Raw genomic sequence first — 20327 nt, 5'->3', positions numbered from 1 at the left:
GTCAGCCATTACTTCAGGGGTGGGGGAACTAGCTGTAAATGTCACAGACAAAACTATGTGATCTGAAACTGGCAATCTAGTGAGGATGACAGACACTTAAAAATTAATTAAAATATGGAAAATACTGGAATGTGATAACTGCTGTGAAGGAAAGTAGCATACTTTTTAGTTGAACCAACTACAAACCACAGTCCCATTAGCATGTACATTAAACTTGTTCTTTGCCTTTCCTTGCAGAACTCATTCATTATCACTCCTATGACACCAAAAGGATACATAGAAGAATCTAGGCCATTCAAAGTCTATACTTAGTTTAGCTGGTTATAGAATAGAACAAATGAATCCACATACAAGAGTTCAATTCTTCTTTGCGCACATTATTCTTCAATTCCTTGCATGATGATAAACTATATTTTAACTCCAGCATTCCATCTCAAAAATAGATTTTCTTGATTATAAAGGAATACTTTGTAAGAGAGTATGAAAATACATTGAAACAACTCATCAGCATACCTGGAGTAACAATGATAAGGTCATACCTTATTGAAAACAGATCAAGAATGGAATTTTCAATCAGGAAGTACAAAAGGAAAAAAAAAACAGATGATGTACACATAAATGTAGTTCATTGACGACAACATATATTCTATATTTACATCAACCCAAAGGGTAAAGCAAAGCCGAGTTTGGATTACGCACATAATGATGGCCACTTTTTATTCCAAGGAGATGCTTTGAGGTAAAATGTTTAGGAATGACCACTAAAACAGGGATATCAGCACAGGCCTATTTCTGTGACTAGTTATTTGAACATTTACTGCAAGATCACAGAGATGAAATATAGGATCAGAAACATGTGCTGAATCCCTTGGTAGTAGTCTATAAGCAATTTTCTTTTCCTTAATACATATTTGTAAAAAACAAAATAAATGAAATAAATGAAAAACTTTGGAGAAAGGATATACATGTATGCTATTGAAACATAAGGACTTCTATAAAGAATCACTGAATTAAAAATTGTAAGCCACATCCATGCCTAAAGGAAGTTAGTCTGTTCGAGGAGGTTTCAATGAACTAAGGAAGAATCAACCATAAAATTTCATTATTTTTATGTAAGACTTTAAATGTAAATATGATTAGCAATCAGGGCTTGATAGTTTACTTATAGCCATTCTTCCAAATCTAAGCAAATGTAAAAATCATATAATACCAAGAATACTATGTAAAGTGTCAGGTCTAAATGGGGTATCTCTAGATGGGATAGGGGCACCCAGATGTAGGGCAACCATCCAGTGTAAGCTAGTAGCATGGGAGGTGAAAGTATTCACCTGAGGCAGGACAAAGGAGATAGAAGTTTACTGAACACACCACAAGACAGCAGCAGGCAGGAAAACAAAGGAGAGGTTGGTTGTCTACAAGGAGGTGGTGGGAGGGAGTTGTTTTTAAAGGGGAATGATAAGGAGGTATGGGGACTTATGGAATTCTCCCTTTGGGGTAACTGTACCTCATAGTAAGTAGCCCATTTGTCGGTTAGGGCCCATGTCTATTTCGAGGTGGGTTGCCTGATGAGCCTTTTCTACATTCCATTGTTTAAGCCTGTTTGCCTGAAAGTGGCCTCCACATAAAGTACTGGGCTTCACATTTTAGATACCATACCATTTAATCTTTCCAACATTTCCCAGGAAGCATGATGGTAATATATTATAACAGATACTTTATAAGAGATTTTCTAAAAACTGAGCCTCCCAAAGATACACTGATTTATAGAACATTTGAGAACCTGCTACAACTTTTGTGTTAAGAAGTCTATTATAGTTGACATCTGCTGTTTCTACCTGATCTGGACTTGTCTTTTGACAATAGCACTTCTATTGTTCTATGTTGGACTACTATTCTTCACTGTCTGACTGTACATTTCTGGTAGACTGATACCACTCCACCCTGAGTTCCAGGCACAAGCAAATAACCCAATCTTGGCTAATTGGCATATTCCATCCATCTAGTCTCAGAGATGGGTGTGGGGTGGGGAGGAAGACAATTGACCCAATGAGAGTCAATTCCAGGACACTTTATGAATATTTTGTCAATCACAAGTCCTTTTCAATGAATCTATGAACTCTGAGGTTATAAGCATAGAGGGTGAGAACCAGCAACCACAAGGAGAATATCATCTGGAGAATGAAGTCATCCAAAAGTGGAACAGTCACTGGGGATAGGGAAATGGAAGAATGGAAGTACGATGACAGCTGAAATCTAGACTTCTTCATTTGAACTTCTATATCAAACTATGCCTGAAGTCAATACTACCATTGGATTTCTCACACAAATAAAATAATTAATTCCATTTTTACCTAAACTATTTTTGAAGTTGGTTTCCTTTGCCAAAACTAAATCCTAATTGACTCCACCTACGTAAGGTATAAAGCTATCAAATAATAGTAACTAGATTTGAACCAAAATAGCTGACTTAAAATCTGTAGTGTCCCTCATTTTGCAATAGTGACTCCTTAATACACTTACCAATATGTATCAATTATTAGTGAACTCCAAGAAATATTTCTGAGTTTATCATGTGATTTTCATACTTTCATTTGTTAAGCATGGGTATTACCTCTTTTTACAAGGAAATAGCCTTGTATTATACCGTATAAGGCACAACAAAATACGATTATAGTTGACCTAAGTATATGTGTTCCTGACACTTACAGTAGTTTTAGAATTCATGAAGACAAAACTTCCAGAAAGCTAAAACACTTCAAAGCACAGTTAACAAATAGAACAGGTGAACAACACGAGGACTAGAAAATACAGAATAATAGAGTAATACAAATATTGAGCATGGACCTCCTTGTAAATGGAATCAAATGGACAAAGGGCTACCAGTTAACACCCCAAAATTCTAACCCAAGAATAAACGATATATGGAAGTTCACTGACACGTGCCATCCAACATGAAATTAACACTATAGCACAATGTGCTAACTCATTCAAGTGATACTACTTTCTGTAAAATCTTCCCTGAAATCAATGTGCTTCTATTATTGCTCTGCCATAAGCCCCACTTGTCACCCATTTTCTTAGAAATGAAACTATTACCATCAATTCTCAAGAATAACTCGTAATTGTGCACTAGCTCTTATTAGCCTCTTTTTATAGCCCATTATACATCCTCCATTTTTTCTTTTTTTTTATTAACAGAAATAATTTCCATCACTTGGGAGTTTATAAAGCAATAAACTGCTCTTGATTACTCAGCACTTTTACAGGAACCATTTCCTGGTAATTACGAGGTACTCAAAAATAAGTAAGTGAAACTATCACCATTACACAAAATTTAACTTCAAACACTCATTTCCCTCTGTATTTTGTTAAAATGTGAATTATCATGGAAGTTTCATAAGGAACAGTTAGCTGATTGTCATCTCTATCAATTATTCCCTTAGTCTTAAAACTAAACTTATTGGAAAGAAAAGCTATAGATGAATTTGAAAGGAATAGTACCACACCTTTACGAACAACTAAAAGAAACTGATTTTAATAATCTTTAAAACACAGTGGACTTTTGTACTGGCTTTCTCTATATGGCATCCTCTTTCCCAAGATAGTCAAATGCCTTATTCCTTTAATTCATTCGAATCTGTGCTCAAATATTATTTCCTCATAAGGACCTTCTTGGACTATCCTAACTAAAATAGATATTTCATCACTCTTTATCTTCTAACTTGTCTTATTTCCCTTCTTAGCACTTATCATTAAGAGATCTTTTATTATTTCATTAACTTTGGCATGGGGGTGGCAGGAAATATGTCATCCTCAACACTCAGAAAAGTGCCTGCCAACAGAAACTACTAAATAAATATGTATTGAACAAACACATAAATTTAGGTACCTGCTTTATGGATTATTCAGCTCCATAACTTCAACTAATCTTTTTTAGTCTCTTCACTTAGCATTAGAATCCCCATTTGAGACCTAAGTAAAGGAACTAAAGGAAAATAAAATAAGCTCTTCACCAGGACTGAAATAGGGATTTTTAAAATACAAATATAAAATCCCAAGAAAGATTTGCAAATATCTCATCACAATAGACATCATACAAAAGAAACATTTTAAGAATGACTTACAATTTTTTATTTAGCATATGACTGAAGCATTTTTTGCATATTATTAAAATTCTTAGTGTCCTTGAATATATGAGTATATGGACAATCATAGAGACTAGTGTGAAGTATATAAAGAATGCAGTATTTCTTGAAGACAATTTGGCAATAGGTATCAAAAGATTAAGTGAATACTACCTGATAGAGCACCTCTATTGTGTTACAGAGGTTTTTCTAAAGAAATTAAATTTGATTTGTTCAAATATCATGCTATATGGAGATTTCTTACAGTATTATTTATAACAGTTAAAAAAAACAGAGAGAGAGAAACCACCTAAATATCAGAAACTGAGGACTGGGGGCGCCTGGGTGGCGCAGTCGGTTAAGCGTCCGACTTCAGCCAGGTCACGATCTCGCGGTCCGGGAGTTCCAGCCCCGCGTCGGGCTCTGGGCTGATGGCTCAGAGCCTGGAGCCTGTTTCCTATTCTGTGTCTCCCTCTCTCTCTGCCCCTCGCCGGTTCATGCTCTGTCCCTCTCTGTCCCAAAAATAAATAAAAAAACGTTGAAAAAAAAATTAAAAAAAAAAAAGAAAGAAACTGAGGACTGGTTAAAAAAAGCTACAGGGGCTCCTGGGTGGCTCAGTAGGTTAATTAATTATTAATTAATAATATATTAATATATATTAATAATGTATATTAATGTAATATAATTCCTATTCCTCATTCTTCTATGACTTAAAAGCTACATATCACAGTGGAAATGATCGATACATCTGAGTTTACAAAGCTTACAAAGCTATAAAACTTCTTAATAGTAAGTAATAAGGATGATAATAAGATATAATAAAAAATTCAAATACATGGGAAACATGGGAAATGATTTCTAGCATTAAAAATATGTAATATAACTACGTGAATTTCTATAAAAAAATTTTAAAACAACCGTAAGCATGTAAACCAAAATGGTCTCAATGATTATGCATGTATGTAATACATTACAGACTAATGTTACTTCTTTTTGTCTATTTTTTTTAAATTTTGTAATTTAAAACTACCAGAGATCTTTGAACTGATATTTTTAAATTAATGCTACCTCTATTTCCTTAAAGACAGTTTAGTCATTGCAGGAAATTCAAGTAAACATATATCAAGAAGTTTTCTTGAAATATCTGGTAAAGCAAGACTGGCTAGATTTTAATATATCTATAGAGACCTCTTTCTCCTTATTAAGGATAAACAATTTGTCTTTTTTGATAATATATCCACTCCCCTCTACTAATAGAGGTAGACACATAAAACAATATGGATTTTCTAAATTATTTTTCATATCTGGCTCTGGATTTAATCAGGTGCACACATAAACACACATGTATAATCTAATCGCTTCAAACATATAAAAAAAGATAATTAGTCATTTCTAAAATAATGTCATGTAAGTCTTTTAGCTATACTAGTAAAATATACAAAAATTAATACAAAGTAAACAAAAGTTGACACAACTCTATGCTCTCTCTGCCCTCTAGAAAAAACACAAAGATACTGTTTCCTGATGTTTTGTAAGGCATATGTGACACTTGGGTTTTTACGTGTTTATAGTAAGGTAGCACATGAGAACCAGAGAGTGACAATCCGTTTAAGATATCAAATACTCTACAAGATGGAAGCAACCTCTTTTCTGAGTTTTTACATTCTTTAAAAACTATTTCTTCCAAGAAGTCATTTGACTTTTTCAACCCATAACGAAATTCCTCTTAGCAGTTAAAGCCAAATTCAATATTCTATTATGTGGCTTCTTTAGAAGTCTCTATTTCTAATTCCTTCCCAGTTAGATTGGAAAACTCCATGAGGAAAGAAGACATTTAGTCTCATTTCATATCATCGTGGAGTAAATACTTATACATCTGACAATATTACCTTAGTATGTTAACTTATAAAATTACTATTATATATCCTTAAAAACCTTCTTCCCCCAAAAAACTAAAAGTGCTGGTTACAAATATATATATATGTCCATGAACCAAAAGAATGTAAAGGAATCCTCACAGGCCTTACTAAAGAGGTAAATTACAGAACACTGAAGTCCCAGCCATTGTGAAGGCCTATGATGACTTCTGTTGATCCCTACCCAGTTTTGAGAGCTATACAGGGCAAAGATCAGGGAAGACAATTAAGTGCTCAAAGGCAATCTGGTAAGAGATTCCAGAACAAAGCAAACCCTGCAAAGAATTACATCTTTTGCAAAACAGTTGAACTAGAGAAAAAGCCAAGCCCACAAAAGCCCACCTTCCTATCTCAGTCTTGATGCAGGACAGAGGTAAAAAGCATTTCCCCTGAGAATCCAACAACAACGACCTCATATGGAGATACACTCTGAATTTCTACTGCTTCTTGCCTGAAAAATCCCCAAATTGAAAACTTCTTATAAATTGTACTAGGCTAACAGAAAGCTTAAGTATTTGATAAAAGCAAAAGAAACTCCTCTCTGGAGGAAAGTTCTTTAAACATAGGTGTCTGCAAATTCCCATAAACACAGTTTAATTTAATATAACATAGACTCACAACTAAAAATTACAAAAACACAAGAAAGCAAGACACTAGGATCAAAAGCCAGTATGCAGATACATACACAAACAATGCAAAATCACACAGAGTTCACAAATGGGCTTATCAGGTACATAATACATAATAAGCAGATTTAACTTTTTAAGTAGGTATCAAAAGTATTAGGAAAGGGGCACCTGGGTGGCTCACACAGTTGTGTCCAACTCTTGGTTTTGGCTCAAGTGATCTCACAGTTCATAAGATCAATCACCACATGGGACTCTGAGCTGACAGTGTGGAGCCTGCTTGGGATTCTCTCTCTCTCTCTCTCTCTCTCTCTCTCTCTCTCTCTCTGTCCCTCCCCCATTTTCATCCCTCCTCCCTTCTCTGTCTGTCTCTCTCTCTCTCTCTCTCTCTCTCTCAAAATAAATAAACTTAAAAAAAAGTATTAGGAAAAACAAGAGACTTAATCAGAAAGAACCAAATAGAATATCTGCAAATAACAATAATTAAAACTTTTAAAAGGAATTTATCAATAGTATAAAAACAAAAAAGGTATAGCTGAAGATAAAACTATTAAACTAAAAAATAAATTTGACAGAAGGTAGCAGAAATAAAATGTAGAAAATATGAAAGTTTTAAAAACATTGAAGATAAACAAGAGGCATCAATATTTATCTACTGTATTAAGGAAAAAATAAAGAGAATCAGGGAGAAGCAATGTTCAGAGACAATAGGTTTGAATACTCAAGAACTGTTATACAAAAGAATTCTCAGATAAAAGAAGCAAAATTTCAAGATAAAAAATGTAAATGTACACCATGATTTATCAAAGTAAAACTTCCGAAGAACTAAGACAATTAAAAAATACTTTAAAATCAGCAAGCGAGAAAAGACAGAATATACACACAACAAACTTTAAAACAAAATGGACAGTAGACAATATAACAATAATAATAAAAGATAGAAAATGGTGCAATAGTATCTTAAAAGTGCTGAGGTGAAGTAAGTGGTAGCCTAGACCTGTATATCCAGAAAACCACCTTCATACAGACATTTTACGGATTTTCAGACAAACTTGACAGGGTTCATGATCAACACATATTTACTAAAGAAAACTTTAGAGAAGATAATCCAGGTAAAAGGAAAACGATCCTGGAAGTGAGTCCGAAAGGAATAATGTTTATTGTAAATACATGAATTCTAGAAACAGGCAAACATGGATTCATACCATGTAAAAGTACATTCACAAAGAAAAAGTAAACATTGTAGAAAACTAGAACTTGGTTAGATCAACCTAAACGAGAAAATTCTTTACAAAAGGAGGAAATCAAAAATATAAAAACAAAGGTATGACATTATGAAATAAACATAGTTCATTCATTCCAACTTATTAAGCATTGCTCATCCGATACTCAGCATTTTGTGAGAATGTATTGTACTTTTACAGACAATAAAGACACCCAGGTCTACCAACACTAAAACATGTTCTGTGAGTGATTTCACAGGGAAGGGTGAGAGTTCAGACAGAGAAAGCCTTATCTTTCTATTGAGTAGACCCTGGCAACAGTGACCCACATTTCCAAAGAAGACTAGTACAAACGAGAGCTGCAGTGTCCAGCTGAGCAACAAAGCCAAACTAACTGAGCATTCTCTTCAAAGGAACCCTCCTCCACTTAGGTGGGAATGTAAACTGGTGCAGCCACTGTGGAAAACAGCGTGGAGGTACCTCAAAAAATTGAGAACAGAAATACCAGATGATGGAGTAATTCCACTATTGGATTTTTCACCAAAGAAAACAGAAACACTAATTTGAAAAGATATACGCACCCCTATGTTTATTGCAGCATTATTTATAGAAGCCAACATATGGAAACAAACCCAGTGTCCATCCATAGATGATTGGATAAAGGCAATATTACTTACACATACCAAAGACTGTGATCTTGCCATTTATGACAACATGTATGGACCTAGAGTGTATAATTCCAAGTGAAGTAAGTCAGAAAGAGAAAGACAAATACCATATGATTAAGCTTATATGGGGAATCAAAAGACAAAACAAAAACCAGAATTGAACCCATAAATAAAAAACTGATGGTTGTACATGTGCACATGGAGACGTAAGATGGTGGGAAAAATGGATGAAGGGGAATAGATACAGTCTTCCAGTTATGGAATTACTAAATCATGGGGATAAAAGGTACTGCACAGGGAATACAGTCAATGGTATTATAATAGAATTTTATGGTAACAGGTGGGGGCTACATTTGTGGGAGGCCTAGCATAACAGATAGACTTGTTGAATCACTACATTGTATATATGAAATCAATGTATCATTGTGTGTCAAAATATAAAATAAATAAATTTTAAATAAAATTTAAAAACTGAGCATTTTCTGAGAAAAATTGGATTAAACAGGTAAAATTCCAATAGCTCTACTATAGTTTCAGATTGCCTTTATTGGAGAGAGCTCACTCAACTATAGAATGCTAACAGAGTAGACCTGGTATATATTGAAAATTATTCCATCAGACTAAAATTATGAACAAAAAAGCAAGCACATAGAAGAAATCTTTTCCCCATCCACAGATAATGAGTTGGCTCAATTAATGCAATCACTTGCAAATGCCAAGCAACCTAGTATTGCAAGGAACAGATCACTAATTGTCAATAAGTGTACACAACTTATGACCCAATTAACTGCATACAAGGAAAATGAGAAGCTTGGGACCTATTAAAAATTGAGAGGCCAAAGGACGCTCCTTTTAAGGAAATCTCAAAGGGAACAGGAATGTTGTTAGGTTCACAAAACATGCAGCACTCTCCTTGTATGTTACGTGCAATCTTCAACTGGCTGACTTAAACCCACAAGGAAAGGAAAGGATTTCTTACCTAATCTTTCAAGAATACGACAGAGGCAGGATGAGGTGGGGCAAAGTTAAGAAAGGAGAGATATTGCACCTTCCATTTCCTGAAAAACCTGTTATTTGCCATATTGCAGGATACTACAAATACATCCATGATAATATTATAATGCCTTATTTTGTAAATCATTTTCCATTCATGATCTCATTTTATTCCCCATATTCTAAATATAGGGAAACTAAGGAACAAAAAAAGATAAGCAACATTCCAGAAGCAAATGATTCTTCCGAATTATGCTCCCAAGGTCAACAGTAATGTAGTAATACATCACAATGCCTATGTCATTCACCTCACTTCATCTCATCAAGTAGACATTTGGTCATCTCACATCATCACAAGAAGGGTGAACAAGGTACAATAACATATTTTGAGAGGGAACGCATACAAGTTTTATTATAGTACATAGTAATAATTGGTGTATTTTTACCAATTTTCTTCATCTCTTACTATGCCTACTATGTAAATTAAACTTTATCATCATTATATATGTATAGGAAAAAAAACAGTATATATAGAGTTTGGTACTATCAGTGGTTTCAGGCATCCACTGGGGATCTTCAAATGTATCCCCCAAGGATCAGGGGGCACAGACAACCATATTAGTAACTATGACACAAAACTACATACTATGCATTTCACATTTCAAAGAAGGTCAATAAAAATCAAGATAAGAAAATTCCCTCAGGGTTCATTAAGTAATGGAGGAAGAAACTCAGTTATCTAACTGCCCCCAAATAGATTTTATATCTTTTATTTTGTATAGCTTCAAAACAACAAACTTTCAAATACTACATCTGACTTTTATGTGTCTTGTCCTTTTTAATCTATTTCTTCCACCATTTTTTGTAACACTGACTTTTTCAAGATTATAGACCACCTGTACTTTAGAATAATCCACATTCTAGATTTGTCTAACTGCTTCCTTGTGCTATTATCTCATTTGTACCTTCATTTCTGCAACATTAAGACCTAGAGGCTTGATTGGATAAAGATGGAACATTTTGCGGCAAGAATATTTCAGAGGTGATTTTCTGTAATTCACTTTTGCTACATCAAAGCATTAAGTCACAAAATCCCTAGTTATTCCACTATTAGTGGTAGGAAGCTTGATCATTTTATTAGGTGGTGATCACCAAATCACTCCTTCAAAAAGGTACATTTTGGGGCGCCTGGGTGGCTCAGTCGGTTGGGCGTCCGACTTCGGCTCAGGTCATGATCTCACAATCCGTGAGTTCGAGCCCCGCGTCGGGCTCTGTGCTGACAGCTCAGAGCCTGGAGCCTGTTTCAGATTCTGTGTCTCCCTCTCTCTCTGACCTTCCCCCATTCATGCTCTGTCTCTCTCTGTCTCAAAAATGAATAAATGTTAAAAAAAATTTTTTTTAAAAATAAAAAAATAAAAAGGTACATTTTTCTCTAAAAATTTAAGTTTATTATGGTGTTAATTTTAAGTTATCTTTGGGGTAAAATGTGGACACCATAAAACTTCTTTCCAAATATCCTTTCACCATTGTTTTTATTAGTCACTAGTGACCTTTATCTCATTAAATTATTACAACAGGAGTTACAATAGGAGTCATTCCTTCTACATTTATTAGCTGGCATTCTTCCTTTTCTTAGTTCCCTGAGAATGTTTTTAAGACTGGAAAAAATAATACCATCTTTCTGCTGATGAGAAATATCCAATTGAGTGGAGAAAAATGATGCAAGAGAAAGAGGGAACTATACTTAGAGCAATATTCCAGAGTAAGAAAGTTAGTATTTAGTGCACAGTCCAGATAGAAAAACAGTTCTTCCATAGTAACAAGAAAGAAGTTGGGTTAGGTGCACATAAATGGATAGATGCATTGATAACAGTTCACAGTTCACTGTTTCTACTTTAGAAAACAAGATCATCAGTTGAATGTTAGATTAGGGAAATTAAGACTTTAGGGTCACTTGAGATGAATAATCATGAATTTAAAATGAGACCAGTTGAAATGGTTATGTTTTTTCCTCCAGCCATTTTCAGCTGGATAGGTGTCGATATGGAGTTGGGCAAGAGTTGGATTTATTTAGGGCTGTGGTTTTGCCAAGTAAGTATAACAAAATGAAAGAGTAGTGATGCGAGAACTGAGATTATGTTCCAGGAATAAATTATGATTACCCATGACATTTAAGTTGGGTAAGAAAGGAGGGAGGATGAGGAAATGGACAGTAAAATGGTGGTAGTATCAATGAATTATAAGCCCTGGTAGGGTCAAAATATTGCTGCAGTTAGGGTTCTGGAGAACACGAGCTAGAAAGAGAAAAGTTGGGAGTCAGAAAGTGGGATGGTTAAAACTGGGATTATTAATGGGTTGCTATAACTATTACTAACAAGGTGTAGAGTATGACCATGGAAGTGTGTGAGGTAGGTACAGGGACAGATGTTTAGAGAAGTAGAGGTCAAAGATATAAAAGCCAATGGTATTCGAAGGACCATCTTACTAATAATGAAATCATCAGAAAAAACAACAGGAGTAGCACTGGAGGGCGTGATAGTGAGCCAGGAGCTAAAAACCTTAAAGGAATGAGAAAAAGTGATCAGTAGGTTAATTAATAAAAGTATCAAGAAGATAAGGTCAAATGACTTAACATTCCTTGCTGGGCAGTTTTGAGATGAGAAACAGAAGGAATGTAATTGAGCACTTAGGAGAAAGTAGGACATCTACCCCACTTCTAGGGCTATTCATATGAAGGACACAGGAAAGTAAACAGCCATGACATGAGAGGAATGGAACAAAAACAGTATTCTCAAAAGAGATCCAGCTTTCAATAAAAGCAAAAAAAGAACAGGGCTTTCAGAGAAGGAATTGAAGAGAAAGCAGATTTTGCTGATGACTAACCACAAAATCTAGAGGACTCATACAACATCAGTTGGGGTTGGGATAGAATACAGGATCAATGGGGTGCCTGGGTGGCTTAGTCGGTTAAGCATCCAACTTCGGCTCAGGTCATGATCTCACGGTTCATGGGTTTGAGTCCCGCATCGGGCTCTGTGCTGATAGCTCAGAGCCTGGAGCCTGCTTCAGATTCTGTGTCTCCCTCTCTGCCCCTCCCCCCTCACGCTCTGTCTCTCTCTCAAACATAAATAAACTTTTAAAAGGTGTTTTTAAAAATGAGTATGTGGAAGGATATGCAGATTAGAGATATGGGGACAAGGGATAACCTGGACATCGTGGGATGACTAAAATACTAAACGATCAGTCTCTGAGTTCTCAGTGCAGATAGTGGGGGAGTGGTGGTACAGACACCAGATAAGAGAGGAGCGTAAGCCTTAAAGTAGAAGAAAAGCAGGCTTCTTACCAGAAATATGCAGTGTTTAGGGCCACACATTTGAATCCTGCTCAAGAGGGTATCAGGTTCCCCAGAAGAACAGACTTACTCTAAGCAGTCAGAAGGTACCTAGGCTCCCTAATGACTCCACCAAAAATATACCTTCTATATAGAAGACAGGAAAGGAATGGTCTTGCCTCAAGCATTAAAGGTTCCTTTTTAATTTTAGCCAATGTAGATTAAAGGAAGGGCTGACCAACTCAAACAACACAGGGCTCATCTCGAACCCTGCCAAAATACTAGCCTCAAAGTGGGTTGATTAAGTATGGATAGATGCTCTTCACTCCAAACTATTACTTAATGATGATTTCAAGTCCTACACATTTCTAAAATTCGAACAGTCAAAGAAAACTGAGGTTCAAAGAAAGATATAAAACTGCTTCCCTATTGGAACTTCCAATTTAAGCAGTCCAATCACAATTCACTACCATGTCTATATAAGCACAAAGGAAGTATCCTTTTTCACTACCCACTACACCACATCTTAATACAGAGTTACCTTTTTGAATACGTAAGACAGTCCACAATAGATTATGAGGGTACTGATATTCGATTTGAAAGCACTAGGGAATTCTGATGAACTTCCAACTCTCAGTTGTAAATCCTATAAATATATTCACATCATTTCCAGGACTGAAAGTCCCAAATAGTTTCTATTGGCTTACAATGAAAACTTGGTAAAAATACTGATTTCTACTTAGAAAAAACAGGACTTATTGGATTATTTCAATAATATAGAGTTCAAATTAGTTTCAGATTGTGTACAAATTAGTTTCAGATTATGTCCAAAGATGGCCATAAATATAAAACAGAAATTGATTCCTTTGGGATGATATTTTCCTTATGCTAAATTATAAAACTTGCCATTTTATGACTCAAAAAACAGAAACATAACGAAATCACAAAAAGATGAGAGGCATTTTGGACAGGACCTCAGCATTAGAAAAGTAATTATGTGTTCTTGCATCAACCCCTATTTAATCTCATTGTCTACCAAATTGTAAAATTTTTATAAATTTAAAAACATAAAAACTTCATAGTATTTTGAGAACTCAGAATGTACAATTCCTTAGCCATTTTTTTAAAAATTTTTTTTTCAACGTTTATTTATTTTTGGGACAGAGGGAGACAGAGCATGAACGGGGGAGGGGCAGAGAGAGAGGGAGACACAGAATTGGAAACAGGCTCCAGGCTCTGAGCCATCAGCCCAGAGCCCGACGCGGGGCTCGAACTCACGGACCGCGAGATCGTGACCTGGCTGAAGTCGGACGCTTAACCGACTGCGCCACCCAGGCGCCCCTCCTTAGCCATTTTTATGAGGACTATATGCCTAAATATTACTGAGTTCTCTAACACTGTTTTAGTACCTGATGTTGACAGTCAACCAAAACATATTTACTGATCATTTACTATAAAACAAGTTATCTGATGGGGGAGATGGAGTCAAAAGAGATTTAGGATGGCCTTTACTTCAACAACTATATGCCATTGTTGCAGCACTGACGGGTGATGAGGATAAACACATACCAAGTCAAAAAATAGGAAGACAAGTCTGGGTATACTACTTTTCAAATAACAGGCACAGAAAGGAAATGTTTTCATTGCTAAGGATAAGGCAAGACTAGTGGGGTAAAGGGTAGTTAGAGGAGACTTCCTGAAGGAAAGGAAATCCGTGGAATCTTTAAGAATAGGTAAGATTCAGAGAAGCAAAAAGGAGGGTAATTGTAGCCTAAGAGGGGAAGAGCCAATAGAAAAATCACAGGAACATCAATATGTTGGGCATTCATGAGGCACAGAAAAGTATGAATGTGGCCAACATTAGAAAAATTTTGGTAATTCAGTTATGTCAAAAATCCTAAATGCAAATGATGCTTTCCTTTGTAAGTTTTCAAGCTCTCATTTAAAAGGGTGATTCAAGTCGAAAATCAGTAGCTTTCATAAATCAAACCTCAATAATATAAGAGTATTGTCTATATGCTTTCAACTGGGTCTCTGTAATTAATTTATGCATACTAATAGGATCTTTTGTTTATGGTAGTTTATCACACGATGTAGTTGGTATGAATTTTAATTTTTTCATTAAATTACCTCATTCTGTTTATTAGCACCAATTTATATCAATCTTTAACAACTGCTATGTTTAAAAGTTAATTATTATTTTAAAATTTCAATTAAGTCAGACCGGTCTTTCCCAAGGATTCTGAAGTAGAGCGATTTGTCTCTACCTCAAACAATACATCTATAAAACAAAGGAATCATAACTGATCCATGGTTTGTAAGCAATTTTTAAAAAATCAACGGAATACCTGTTTGCAATAATAATACATTATCCGAAAACATAATAGAGAAAACAGATTGAAGTATATCTGCATTACCCGAATCATGGGCAAGCTATCTAGAGCTCTGTTATTCCTTTTCATAGCCACTACATTGGGCTCAAGACATTCGTCAGAATAATGAGGTTCCAGGGAATGCAATTTGAAAACCACAGTCCTGGATGCTCTGTAATGCAGTTCTAAATTTCTCACATTCTAAGGAATTTTCTTCAAAAGAGTCATACAGTGTATATTAATACATGATGTACATTTTTATAACAATCTTTGAACTAGAACCTAGCTCGTACATAAAGAGATGGGCAAAATCCAATACACAGAGATTGCCATGCTTCCTCAGGAAGGACACAAATGGAGGATTGTGTAGGAGGAAAAGACTTTTGACAGTGATCACCTTGCCTTTAGTCATCTTTTAATCTCACAGCCAGGATCACACTAGCACCCCACACCCCACCTCTCTTGCCATCCCAACAAGGAGCCTATCTACCCTAAAAGAACAACCCATTCCCCATACCTTTCTTTTATCCCAAAATAGCCTTGTCCTGGACCATATTTACTCTAGGAATTACTCCCTGTTTGACAAAAATTAACGTTGCTTAACACTTGCTTACTAATGTGAAAATGGATGTTATCAATGAGTGAATGCCTCACCCATTCAGCAAATGTTTAGAGACTAAGGACATACAATATTGACATTGTGAGAATTTTGAGAACTATTAATAGTCAGTAGAGAAAATGATTTTGGAGAGGTGGTTTATTCTACATCACACAAAAACCAAGAAGTAAACTGTGATCTGCTTTTCTTGTGCATTAAGGACCCTGTTTAATAATTAAAATGACTGTAACTTATATCAAAAATTCTGAAATTTGTTTTGGTCTTAGTTGTTTTATGGGTTTTTTATGTTTCATTTATTTACTTTGAGAGAGAGTGACAGCACAAGCAGGGGAGGGGCAGAGAGAAAGGGAAAGAGAGAGAATCCCAAGCAGGCTCCACACTGTCAGCACAGAGTTCTACTCGGGGCTTGGTCTCATGAACCGTGAGATCATGACCTGAGCAAAAATCAAGAGCTGGATGCTTTGACTGAGCCACCGAGGCACCCTGGTCCTAGTTGTTTTTATTGTATATACTGATCTTTGAAAATCCGTGCATATAGAGATGTGTCATCATCTGTAGATAGTTCTTTTTAATCAAGAAGTTTACACTACCTCCGTCAGTTACTATTTCAGAAGTCTACTTTTCCTTCAGAAAATAATTCTGCATAAAATCCATGTATGTGTGGGTGGGAGGCCTAGAGTGTAGAAAAAAGCACAGAACTTCACAACCATTCAGACGATGCCAAAATGGTTTACAGTGAAGAATCTGATAAATCTATATTAGATTATAAACAACTCTTCCGAAACATATGTAAGCTTCTATTACTACCTGGCTGGGACTAAAGTTAAGAATCATACTCATTCCTTGTACATACAATCTAAATGAGGTTGGATGAAGATGTTCCAGAGAAACCCTGGATATGAAAGGAACTCATCTACAATCGTCACTTGAGGGAGGACTAATCTACACGTAGGTGGCTGAGATAAATATAAAAACTAGAATTTCCATTTCCTCCTAGGTCACAATCCTTAGTGGAGATGGATTTAATGCATTAGCACTTTTTCGTCAAACCTCTTGTACATTTACAAATGCAATGTATACATTTCACCTAAAGCAGCATTCTTTTGGGAGCGAATCATTATTTTATTATTCAATAAGCCAATATCCTAGATTACTGCTTATCTTAGAATAGTTTCTTTCACAACTTGATAACTGAGATTATCATTATAAAGAAAATCATTTTTCAAACTATCACATCCACAAGCACTGTGTCATTTCGCAGAAACCACAATACAGCAAAGACAACATAACAGCTACTCTGATACCAAGGGCAGATTCTGAAAGGGGACCAGACAAGGAGGCTTGAAAAACTATTTTAAAACCAAGTCCAAGGAAGCATGGCTTTACGTTGAGGAATATCACAAATACCTCAGGTACAATTAACTTTGAAAATATTGCCACCTTGCAAATGAAGGGCTTTCTGAGAAATGATGAGACATCAGTATATGTTTTTGAATTCATGCTGCTTTCTGACAACTCTGCCAAAATACCCCTTCCTCAGAAATATTTCATGACAGAAAAATCTCAGCAAAAACACATGCTCAGTATTTCTGCTTTTTGCGTTCAGTTTCATACCAAATGAATTTAGGAGATGTGTCACAAGTAGAAGAATCAAATGCTATTGCTTACATACAAGATGGATGGAAGCCAACAGCCAAACAGACAAGGACCTGACCATTCTCACAGTGTAGGCTTTCCAATATGGAATATGTAAATCTTGCCACAGACTCACTAGCATCCCCAAAATGGTCTTATGGATCAGCTGCATTTTTAGCGACCTGAGTAAGCTATTATACACAGTAGGACACTGCTGCACAGTATGTATATGTGAATAAAGAAAAGCCTGGGGCCCCTGGGTGGCTCATTCAATTGAGCATCCCACTTCAGCTCAGGTCGTGATCTCACAGTTCATAAGTTCGAGCCCCGCGTCAGGCTCACTGCTGTCACCACAGAAACTGCTTTGGATCCTGTCCCCCCCCCCCCCTGCCTCTCCCTGGCTCACGCTCTCTCTCTCTCAAAAAATGAATAAAACATTTAGGGGCGCCTGGGTGACTCAGTCTGCTAAGCATCAGGCTTTCTTCAGGTCATGATCTCACAGTTCATGGGTTCGAGTCCCGCGTGGGGCCCTGTGCTGACAGCTCAGAGCCTGGAGCCTGCTTTAGATTCTGGGTCTCCCTCTCTCTCTGCCCCTCCCCCACTCATGCTCTGTCCTCCTCTCTCTCAAAAATAAATAAACATTTAAAATTTTTTGAAAAATACAGAAAACATTTAAAAATAAATTAAAAGAAAAGAAAAAAAGGTTTCTAAAGTAGTAAACTTCTGAGTAATGGCAGTAATAACTAAGAATGCTGTCACTTTAAAAATCTAATAGACTCATCAAAGGAAAGATGTTTCGCCAGGAACAACAGTAGAGTTTCTGTCCATAACTGAGTAAGTTCTCTCCCTCTCTTTCTTTCTTTCTCTCTCTCTCTCTCTCTCTTTCTCTCTCTCACACACACACACAAACACACACACACACACACACACACATGCTCACACTCACATGTAAGGATTTTAAAAATCATAGGTAACAATTTATCAGCCTGACTTATTCTATCACAATATGGGGCCAGAAACAGAAAATTTAGCCAAGATGACACACAAAATAAAAGAGATTTCACAAAAACCAATCCTCACACTGTAATTGTTCATAATTTTATGAGGATTTCCCATGATTCTTACTATTTAATTGGGCAAACTAATTCATATACAATAACGCAGATACCCAGGAGAAGAAAGTTCTATTATATCTGCTCCCCCCCAAAAAAGGATGGTGTTAATTTTAGTCAAGGAAAACTTTCACGGATGGATCACTTGCACCTCTATGGTTCCCCATTGATTCCTTCTGACTCTGATCTCAGCTTATCAAATCTTCTGGATCCACAGGGACTTCCTCAAGCCCTACCTCCTCCACAATTCATTTACTCTACCTCAGAAGTGTGGGGTCTCCTGGTCTGGTTGGGGGAAGCCACCAAATGTGGGGCATTCCTATTGGATGGAGTCTGGCAGCAGGGGTGGTGTAAGAATTCACCCAATGCAGAAAAATAGACATTTACTGAATACACCGCAAGGGAGCAGTGGGCAGAAGAGCAGAGGAAAGGCTTGTCCATGATGAGGCAGGGGTGAGGAGCCACAGTCATAGGGCAGAGTGAGGGAGGATGGGGACATAGGGAATTTTCTCTTTCTTGGTAATCTCCAGAACTGTGGCTGGTTGTAATTGGTCAGTTAGAGCCTATGCCTATTTCCAGGTGGGTCCTGTAATGAGCCTGTGTGCATGCAGCTCAGTGGTCACTGTGGGCCCTTTTGCCTTCCTCAGATTTCCATTACCCCAACCTGCTGCCTAAAAGCAGCCTCTACAATAAGGGTAAGAGCTTTGTACAAACTGCTGCAAACAGAGAAATAATATACCACATTTTACCAAGATGTTCTCTATTTCCAGTGTGTTTTTGCCTCTCTACTCAAATAGACATCATGGTCCTCAAGGACAAGAGCAATTTCTTACATTTTAACATGTCTAGCTGTACTATTTAGTAAAGCCCACCAAACAGTCTTAAACTGATTGACATAGAGTAACTCATAACTCCACCTTAACATCCAAGGTCAGCCCATTTTACTCTACGTGGAAAACACAAAAGACTCCACAAAAAAACTGCTGGAACTGATACATGAATTCAGCAAAGTTGCAGGATATAAAATCAATGTACAGAGATTGGTCGCATTCCTATGCATCAATAATGAAGCAGCAGAAAGAGAAATCAAGGAATCAATCCCATTTACAATTGTACTAAAAACCATAAAGATACCTAGGAGTAAACCTAACCAAAGAGATAAACGAACTGTACACTGAAACTATAGAAAGCTTATGAAAGAAACTGAAGACACAAAGAAATGGAAAAACATTCCATGTTCGTGGATTAGAAGAACAAATATTGTTAAAATGTCAATAGTACCCAAAGCAATCTACACATTCAATGCAATCCCTATCAAAATAATGCCAGCATTCTTCACAAAGCTAAAACAAACAATCCTAAAATTTGTATGGAACCAGAAAAGACCCTGAAGAGCAAAAGCAATCTCGAAAAGGAAAACCAAAGCTGGCGCATCACAATTCCGAACTTCAAGCTGTATTACAAAGCTATAATCATTAAGACAGTATGGTATTGGCACAAAAACAGACACACGATCAATATAACAGAATAGAAAACCCAGAAATGGACCCACACACATATGGCCAACTAATCTTTGACAAAGCAAGAAAGAATATCCAGTGGAAAAAAGACAGTCTCTTCAGCAAATGGTGCTGGGAAAACTGGACAGTGACAGGCAGAAGAATGAATCTAGACCATTTTTTATACCACACACAAAAATAAATTCAAA

The sequence above is a fragment of the Felis catus genome, chromosome X (assembly GCF_018350175.1).
Source record: "Felis catus isolate Fca126 chromosome X, F.catus_Fca126_mat1.0, whole genome shotgun sequence".
Classification (NCBI taxonomy): Eukaryota; Metazoa; Chordata; class Mammalia; order Carnivora; family Felidae; genus Felis; species Felis catus.
Note: the sequence above shows the minus strand (reverse complement) of the source record.